The 10,546-nt window shown below is 39.3% G+C and overlaps 1 pseudogene; it reads right to left on the bottom strand.

Moving 5' to 3' along the window:
• Positions 1-1,304: 1,304 nt before the first annotated feature.
• Positions 1,305-2,760, bottom strand: LOC126954559 (heterogeneous nuclear ribonucleoprotein A3-like; annotated as a pseudogene).
• Between the last annotated feature and the right edge of the window lie 7,786 nt (positions 2,761-10,546).

Below are 10,546 nucleotides of genomic sequence, written 5' to 3'. Positions count from 1 at the left end.
CAGTATGTTCTTTGGGAATTTAAGAACTCTGATTATCCAAATTTGAATTCAGGTCTGTAGGAAGTGAGAAGCTTGTACGAAGCAACTGTGCTACATTTCTGCTGCAGTTAGATTATTTTGGACAATTACACCTAAACTATCCTTGGTTTCATCCAGCAAAATGTATAGTGTACAAACAGGAAAGAATGCCAGCCAGTTAGGGGTTTAATAATGCATGATTTTTATTCTCTTGCTCTGAGAACTTGTATAAAAACATTTAAACTAAGAAAAATAACTCAAGATGTATGGACCTCTTGTGCTTTATAAAAGAAAAAAAGGTACCCACTAATTTGCTCAGATATAGCAGACTTAATGGTCCTATATTTTGAAAAGATTTTAAGAATGGTTTCTAATATAGGAGAGGGAAAACATCCACTATCCCTTTTCAGAATTTAAATGGAGGGCAGTAAACATTCTTTACACCCAAAACCTATGGCAGCAGTTCAGATTTGACCAAGGTAAATGTATGGAGATGTTCTAAACACAGCTAGGACTCAGCAAGTCTAACACACTAAAATCATATGATTACATTTTAAAAGAAAATACACAACAACCAAATAGAAATTTTGAGATTTTTTTTTCATTTGAAGGTAATCTTAATGCTACTAAATTCACAAATGCTAATTTAAATACCCAATCCTATTTATCTAAAACATACATTGCAAACACACAGATATCTATTCTCTCCACATGTGAGCGCCCATTCATATCATGGTTTGGAAATGGGGAGAATAGATTCCCTTTAAACTGCAAGTTGGCAAGTCTTTCTTTACAGTTAACTTTAGCAACATTCATACAAAATAATAATTAACAATGATCTTTACTTGTTAACTCACAAGGAAACACCTTCAAAACTGCATTTTGTTAAAGTTTCTATACTAAAATGTAGAAAAACTGAACTACACAAATATTGAAAAGTTAAAAATTCCTTAATTTTTTATTCTCATTACCACTACCACAATTTACAGGGCAATATACCTGATGTAATGAAAAGAAAAAGACAAAGACAAAGCTACAACAGCTAAAAGACCTCAGGAATGTACATCTAATTGACACTATATTGCATTAACCAATAGCTGCACTTTGTGCAAACTGTGGCTATGACAGTCCTGAACATGAAGGGTTTCCTGTTTAAGCTGCAGTAACTTTTCTGACTATGGATCATTGTTCCTTCTGTGGCAGATTTTTACAGTTCCTCTAATGCTTTTGGTGTGACTGTCTCAAAGTAACCTGCAGCTTTCCTGACAACTCCTCACTCTCTCTCTTGCTGAGAACTGTAGCCCTTTTCTGCTGTTTTTAGAACCTTCTGCTACCATATCCACCACTTCCAACACCAGATCCATAACCACCACCATAGGGACTGCCCGAGCTTCTTCCACCAAAACTGCCCTCTTTTATGGGTCCATAATTTGATTGTTGTTGTCCACTCTAATTTCCAAAATCATTATAGTTCCCACCACCACTATAGTTCCCACCACCAAAATTTCCTCCTTCATTGTGACCATCATATCCTCCACCACCGCCACCATATCGACCACCTTGGTTTCCATATTCTGGTCCACCACCACCCTAGCCCCCTCTACTACTATAACCAGGACCACCGCGGTAGTTGCCACCTTCACCTCCAAGTCCATTATATCCACCATCACCTCCTCCATAACTACCTCTGCTGCCACCTTCTCCACCCCTCTAGCCTCCTCTTCCACCAAAGTTTCCACCACAGCCAAAATTATCTCCAGATCTCCAGAGTTTCCTCCACAACCCGTAAAATTGACAGATCCACCTCCACGACCTCTCTGTGACCCAGCAGACTGCATCTCTTGTTTAGAAAGGGCCTTTTTCACTTCTCAGTTATGCCCATTATTAGTATGGTATTTCTGAACAACAATTTTATCAGCTGTATCATGATCATTAAAGTTACAAAAGCAAATCTTCTCTTTTTTCCACTCTGCCTATCTTCCATAACTTCTTATGGTTTCAATTTTGCCATACTTTTCAAAGTAGTCTCTCAAATTATATTCTTCTATATCTTCTTTAATACCACCAACAAAAATTTTCTTCACTGTTAGAACACCAGGCTTTACAGAATCCTCTGTAGAAACAGCTCTCTTTGGTTCCACTGAACGCCCATCAACCTTGTGTGGTTGAGTACACATTGCTGCATCCACCTCTTCAACACAAGAATAAGTCACAAAATCAAAGCCCCTGGAACATTTGGTTTGGGGGTCTCTTATTACCACACAATCTATCCGTGTGCCCCATTTCTCAAAATGTTCTCTTAAACTATCATCTGTAGTTTCACAGCTCAGATCACCAATAAACAGTTTTCTCAACTGCTCTGGTTCATTTGGATCATGGCCCTCCTCCCCCTGGCCACCGCGACGGCTGGAGTTGGGCTGGGGGTGACCTGGCAGTGGTTTTACTTCCATTTTGAGAGATTTAGCATCATTCGTAAGGGCCCTAGGATTTTGGAATGGTAAATATGCTTCAACTTCAACCTACTAATTCAACCTGCTGTATTAGCTCCTAACAAGCGAGTCATCCTGTCCTTTGAAACTTTTAAGCCAAGCATTGACTACTGTCTCTAGCTGTAAAAGTCCTAGATGGTGTTTTCTTCCAATGGAAATCTGTTTCGTTTGCATTGTGTTATTTAGTGTCGCTACCTTCATCGATGATTTTGGCTAGATCTCCTGGATAAGTTGTTGCAGTTTGTGATTCGCACTTGCTGCTTCACTTTCCGCTTTTATGTTATTGAGACAATGTCTCTCCTTAAGCCTCATGAATCAACCTCTACTCTTTTGCTAGTTTCCAACTTTTGTTCTCCAGCTTCCTCACCTCTTCCAGCCCAGCCTTTGTAGAACTGAAGAGAGTTAGAGCCTTGTCCTGGATTAGGCCTTGGCTTAAGGAAATGTTGTGGCTGGTTTGATTGTCTACACAGACAGCTAAAACTTTCTCTAGATCAGCAAGAAGGCTGTTTCACATTCTTATTATTCCTGTGTACACTGGAGTAACACTTTTAATTTCCTTCAAGAACTTTTCCTTTGCGTTCGCAACCTGGCTAACTGTTTGGCAACAGAGGCCTATCTTTTGGCCTGTCTTGGCTTTCAACATGCCTTCCTCACTAAGCTTAATCGTTTCTAGCTTTTGATTTGAAGTGAGAGATGTGCAACTCTCCCTTTTACTTTAACATTCAGAGGCCATTGTAGTGTTGTTAATTGGTCTAATTTCAATACTGTTGTGTCTCAAGGCAATGGGAGGCCTGAGGAAGGAGAGAGATGGGGAAATGGCTGATCAGTGGAGCAGTCAAAACATACACAACATTTATTGATTAAGTTCATTGTCTTATATGGGCTAGGTTCATGGCACCCCAAAACAATTACATTAGTAACATCAAATATCACTGGTCACAGATCACCTAACGGATATAATAATAAAAAATTCTTTGAAATATTACAAGAATTACTAAAATGTGACACAGAGGCACGAAGTGAGCACATGCTATTGGAAAAATGCCACAAACCTTCAAGATGTAAAAAGTGCAGTATCTGAGAAGTGCAGTGAGGTGAAGTGTAATAAAATGAGGTATGGCTGTCTTTTTCATTGGGATTATGTTAAATTCATAAAGTCATTTAGGGAGAACTGACATTTTCATGATGTTGAGTTTTCCTAACAGAAGCACAACGTGCCTTTTCATTTGTTCAAGCCTATTTCTGTGTCTTTCCTGAGTGTTCTACAGTCTAGACACATTTTGACTGTCATACCAAGTAACAAGGCTGTCTCCCTCCCATCCCACGCACAACTTCCAGTACATACGTTTTCAGGCTCACCCTCTCATTTTTGTAGCCAGGATCATTTAAACCTGATCCTTCCTTTCTGAAAATCTGGGAGATAGGGAGAAGAACTGCACATAGAATGGTGAGGGTATGGGCTTTGCAGTTAGACTGCCACTGGGTTAAATTTTACTCTGTCATTTATCAGCTCTGTGACCAACAGCAAGTCCTCATTGGCAAAATAGAGATTTTTAGCTGTACTAGTTCGTTCTCACACTGCTATAAAGACATACCTATGACTGGGTAATTTAGAAAGAAAAGAGGTTGAATTGGCTCATGGTTCTGCGGGCTGTACAGGCTTCTGATTCTGGTGAGACCTCAGGAAACTTAAGAATTATGGCGGAAGGTGAAGGGGAAGCAGGCATGCCTTACATGCTGGAGCAGGAGGAAGACAGAGTGAAGGGGAGGTGCTATACACTTTCAAACAACCAGATCTGGTGAGAACTCTATCACAAGATAGCACTAGAGGGGTGGTGCTAATATTAGAAACCACCTCCATGATCAAATCACCTCCCACCACGCCCTACATCCCATATTGGGAATTTCAATTCAACATGAGATTTGGGTGAGGAGACAGAGCCAAATCATATCATACCTTTCATGGAAATAAGGATTGGATAGGATAACATATGTAAAGCAGCTAGCACAGTACCTGATATGATTAAGAGCCCAATTTAATTGGTAGCTGTTACTTGCCCTGGGCACTGAATTTTCCCAGTAACTATTCTGGTAGTGAATAATTTCCAGTATGAAATTGAAAGCCCTATCACAGGCCTCCTGATATGTTTGTAACATATCATACACTGTTACATATATTTAAAAAAAAATCTATCCGTCTTCCACCCATGTTAATTTCATTAATTCCGGCAATACCATGCTATTTTGAGGTTTTCCTTTTTTCCCATGAGTTGGCATTTTTCAGACTTTATATTTCATCTCACTTTCACAAAATGCTGGACTAACCTGAACGTAGTGGCAGAAGCTTCACTAGTCTGAACAGTGATGGATCATCTTTTCCTGGAAGCCATCAATCAACAGTAGCTAACAAGAATATGGAGTGGGGCAGGAGTGGGAGGGGGTGCGAAGGTCACTTTACTTGGTTCACTGACTACTTGCTGTGAGCCCTTTTGATTGATGTAGTAAAAATTTCTGCTGATTGCATCACTATTTCAGGAGAGTGTTGACTTGCTTTCCCCAAGCAGATTTCTGATTTTAGTTGAGAATCAGCATTCTAAACTTTTACCGGTTCATGTAGACAACAACATTAATTGAGCACCCACTGTCTGCTGACTGCTGCACAACAGAGTTAATAGTAAGCAGAAGGCCAGGGATGGCTTGTCTTAGGGGTTCGGTCTGGCTGTACTCAGGGGACATGGGCCTGGCCGATGGGCAATTTATTGATTTAAGGAAAGTGGCCTGATGAGTGCTTAGCCACCATGGAGGGTGCAGGCCTGGGTGTGCTGGTTCACCTGACACAAGGGTCACCATAGGGAGGCCAAGGCAGGGGCAGGAATGAAGATTCTTTGTTGTAGAGGCAGGGAGTAAAGCTTGGGGCTATGGCCAATAGACCTAGAAGAGGCAGTCATGTAGTCCTAAAGCTTCGAATGAAAGCTATGGAAATCGAGCAGATGGTGGGGCAGAAGGTAAGCTAAGGTCAGAGGCAAGTAGCAAGCATTTCTCTTGGGAGGTGGGTTGCCCTGACAGGCTGTGAGGGGAGATGCCACCCTTTGCAGAGGACAGCACAGGACAGCCCTGGGAGTCGAGCCAGTGAGCAGAGTCTCAAAGGGACCCTGACCTCAGGGTGGGAGAGGCCCTGTGCCTGGAGCTCACAGGCTCCACACTCCATAAGCAAAGCTGCTGTACCCAGCAGGGATGGAATCATATCAGTAATAACAGCACCTTCATTTATTTAGTGCTTTTAATGCTTCAGAGAGCTTTCTCCTCTTTTACCGCACATGTATAAAATGCGGCACTTTCCCTGGGGAGACGATGCCAGTGACTTCCCATCAGCTCTTGCCCTTTGTGTTGTTTTCCCAGAAGTGTTTATAGACTTGTTTGATTAAACCACACTTTCTGGTCTCATGGTAACCCACAGGAGTTGGAAATGTCAGAGGGAAACCATGTATTGTCCATAGCCTCACGCTTTTTGAATTTTTAAATTTTAAAAAATACATTTGGAGGATATAAGTGAAGATTTTTTTACATGCGCACGTTGTGTCGTGATGCAGTATACTCACGCTTTTGTGAGATATGAACACACACATTCATTTCTTCAACTGAAAATTCTTATTGTGCACGCACAAGGTAGCAGACACTGCTTGGTGCTATACATGGACACATATTTCTATATAAAAGATGTGTGTATTTGTTATTATCCTGTAAAATCTCCTCCTACGCGGAGGTCAGACCGGTGGTGGCCTGAAACATTCAGAACAGGAGTTGGAAAAGGGTCATAAGGGAGGCTAGAAGCTGCAGACAGTTAAGAGACTTTATTCCGTAGGAAAGACAGAATTGCCCTCAGGCCGTTGCTCAGAACCACTGTGTGTATAACGCAGCAGATGATAGCAGCAGGACTCACTGACCTCGGTGAGAAATGACAGCTGACAGCAGAGGGAGGTGACAGAACTCTTGAAAGCAGAATCGTTTCTTTTGAATTCTCTCTGGCTCTTCAGCACAGTGGTCTGAGGCCATTTCGTTCTGAGCAGTGCTGCATTCAATAGCACAATAATTAATAGTCAAAATGCTACTAGCTCCTATTTGCGTAGCTTTTTAGAATTTACAATTCTTTACACTATATGGTCTTATTAAATCAATGCAAAATCCATATGGCGGCATCCGTCAGAATCACCTGAAACTTGTTAAAACACATGTTGCTGCTTGCTTGTCCCTACCTCCTCCCACCTTGAGTTTTTGGTTCAGTAGGTCTGAAGTGGGGCCCCAAATCAGTCTTCCTGACAGTTCCCCACATGACTCTGCTGCTGCTGGCTGGGGCCACACTTTGAGAACCACTGCCCTCTGGGGTATGCGTGGCTTCTTGTATTATTATTGTCACTATTTTACATAGGAAAAATGCAGTTTCAGAGAAGTTGAATTACATAACCAAGGTCACCCAGGTGGCAGATTTCAGACTTCGGTTTAAGTCTTCAAAGAATAAGCCATACGTTTTTTCAACTACGTGCTATTGTCTCAGATGTTTTTCCTAAAAAATGAGTTTAACACATGTTAGATTTTCTTCAAAATACTTGGAATTAAAACCTTGTCATTGTAGTTTATTTGAAAATTTATGTCTGTGGCATATATTCTTCTTTGATAATACTGGATGGGGTTCTTGGTATGTCTAGCTTCTGGAGCACTTAGAACATTTAAATAAATGCTAAGAAATTAGGGTGACTGGGTGGAAAGGGAACACATGGAGGAAGTAGGATGTGAAGTGACTGGGGCAGGTGCAAATCCTTTGGAAAAGAGCCATGAAGTAGTGGAAAGACATGAGAGTTAGCAGATCAGAGGGAAGCTGGTGTTTTAGGAGTATTTCCCTGCATGGATCATTTTGCTAACCCAGAATGATTGACTTTGATTTGATGTTGGTCTTCTCTAGAGGGAGTCTATAAGGGTTTTTTCCAACTAAACAACTATTCTGCTTCCAGGTTAAGAATGCCTAAGGAAATATCCTATTATGTTCATGGAAACATCCTATGATGTTCAAGAAAATATCCCTTATGTTCATGTTTATGTGTCCATTTTTCTTTTCTGTGAGTGATTTCTCAAGTCCTTTCCAAATCAATTACAGAATTATGAAGAAGCCTCTTAAGCACCTCTAAAGGCATTTTAAAGAAAATTCCAAGATCACTTATGTCCTTTCATTTCAAGACTGTGATAGCTGCCATTAGTGCAGAGATGTGACATTAGTCTTTCAGGCTGTAACCAGGCTGGATCAGGTGGGGTTCGGTCAGGAAAACAAAACCCCTATAGGCATTTTAAATATGGAGAGATTTAATACAGGTATTGAGGTGCTTATAAAACCATGGGAAAGACTGAAAGAGTGAAAATCATGGGGACTGACATTAGTTTTGGGTTTACTGCCACAGAAAAGCAGAGAGCTGTTGTGGCTCAGAATCAAGAACCTGCAGGAATGCGGCTGGTGGCCTCACAGCTTTCTTCAGTGCTGAGGGGCTGCAATGGGAAGGAAACAAAAGAGGCCACCGCATAAAAATATCTGTGAAACTCACATATTCATCTGCCAGTGCTTCCAGAGCAAGAAAAAAGAATGTCTTCTTCGTCTCTTCCACCTTACAAATCTTGCAGGAGTGCAATTTTATTGATGAAATCTAAGAACTTTCAAGTTTACAGGATTCATTTGGAGTAAAATTTATGTCACTGCACAGATGTGGCTTTTTCTTCAAATTACCAACTAGGGGTGGACACATAGAATTTTGCTGGAAGTGGAGGTCTTCACATCTCATTACCAAACCTCTGAGCTACGAAATTTCACTGCATTTGCAGTTTCTATATTTGGTTTTGCTTGACAGATATTAATGACTTATTGATTGTATTTTTATTTATTATAAAACCTTAATTCTTAGGAATCATGCTAAAGCAGAAGCTTCCATTAATTAGATTCCCTCTCCCATAGGCCTTCTTTGGAAAGAAGTTTTATCACTGGAAAATAGGAAAGTTTTAATTTTTACCGCAAAAATTTAACAATATATCCAATTACCCAATTAATACAAGCCTGCTATGGTTTAAATGTGTCCCCAAAGTTCATGTGTTGGAAACAATCCCCAGTGCAACAGTGTTGAGAAGTAGGACCTTTAAGAAATGAGGAGGTCCTGAGGGCTCTGCCCTCATGAGTGAATTAATGTCATTATTGCAGGAGTGGGTCAATTATTGTGAGAGAGGCTTTATTGTAAAGGCAGGTTTGACCCCCCTCTCACTCTCTGGCTCTTGAGCCTGCTCTCTTGCTCTTCACCTGCTGCCCTGGGATGATGCATCAAGAAGGCCCTCACCAGATGCGGGTCTCTCGATCTTGGACTTCTCAGCTTCCAGAAACTTAAGAGATACATTTCATTCCTTTGTAAATTACTCAGTCTTGGCATTCTGTTATAGCAACACAAAATGGGCTATGTCCATTATAAAAAAGTGGGAAAAAAGATAATATTTTATATATTTATTTAACTAATATGTATTTGCTTAATCTGTGCTCCTTTATTGGAATTCTGATTGGTTGCCTTTTTTATTTTTCACTTTAATTACCAATGCTTATATAAATGCTCTGATATATGCATCCTACGATAAGCAATATCCTTGGATAAATTCCTAGTAGATTTTTAGCATCTAAAATGATGTACTTTTAGAGGATTTTAAAACATATATTTATAAATTGACTCCCAGGAAGATTAGGATGCTTTTAATCTACTAGCTGTGAATAAAAGTTCCTGATTTTCTGAACTCTTACCAATATTGGGTCTTATATTTAAAAAGCTTTGCTAATCTGATAGTTAAACTGTATATAATTGTTTTAACTTGATTTTCTTTGATAACTAGAGAGGATGAAGATTTGTTTATATGTTATTATCTTTTTACATGTATTCTCCTAATGAAATTATACCTTTAGGCTATTTTTCCATTGAGTTGTTAGACTTCTTTAAAAATTGATTTGTAGTAGCTCTTTATTAATTAAGGATAAAATTGCTTATCTCTTATTTATGTTGGAAATATTTTTCTCAAACTGCTGTTTGACTTTTAATTTCATTTTATATTTATGAAAGAATTTAAAGTTTTTAGTTAATCAAAAATTCCTTCCTCCTTCTCTCCTTCCTTCCTTCCTTCTCGTCTTTCTTTCTTCCTTCTCCCTTTCCTTCCTCTTTCCTTCCATCCATCCATCTTTCTATCTGTATTTTTATCTTTTTCTTCTCTCCCTCCCTCTCTCTCATCCCTTCTCTCTTTCTTTTTCTTCTTGGTCTTTCTCTCTCTCAAAAAAAGGCAAGATACTGGTTAAGTGGGCTCATACATTTTAGAAAGACCTAAACAGAATTGCCAAGAATTGCATAAGAACGTTCAGTTTCATAAAACCCATAGTTCTGTAAGAAGGTTCTACCTAGATAATGACATAATTAGGGATGATTATGGCATTAGGGATGATGTAGGCAAATACAAACTCAGCAACCAAAGTCTACAATAGGCCATGTGTGAAATGTTTAAAAATTACTAAACAAATGTCATAAAAGAATTACTTCCTGTCATTTGGAAGTTAAACATAAACTAGATGTAGGTTTCTCACTTATGAAAGTAATACATAATTTTGGCAAAACATTAAGAAGGCCACCAGAGGCCTTCTCACACAGTAAGACCTCTTCCAAACAGTTTCTTGTGTATCCTTTTAGAAAGTTTCTACATATGCACAAAAATAGAGAATATCCCTTAAAACACCTCCTCCATAGAGACATGAGATAATACTGAATGTAATATTCTGCAATTAATTATTTTGTTAATTAGCGTCAAATTTTAGACCTATTTTTACATCCCTACATAAAAATATACTAGTCTTTACTGTATACAGTAGTATGTTCTATAACTATATCATTGTTTATTTTACTAGCTACATCTAGATGCTCATTTGATTGGTTCTAGATTTTAAAGTTGTTTTATTATTATTTTTTAAAGAGATGGGGTCTTGCTGT

The sequence above is a fragment of the Macaca thibetana genome, chromosome 5 (genome assembly GCF_024542745.1).
Source record: "Macaca thibetana thibetana isolate TM-01 chromosome 5, ASM2454274v1, whole genome shotgun sequence".
Classification (NCBI taxonomy): Eukaryota; Metazoa; Chordata; class Mammalia; order Primates; family Cercopithecidae; genus Macaca; species Macaca thibetana.
This window is presented reverse-complemented; position numbering and strand designations above follow the sequence as displayed.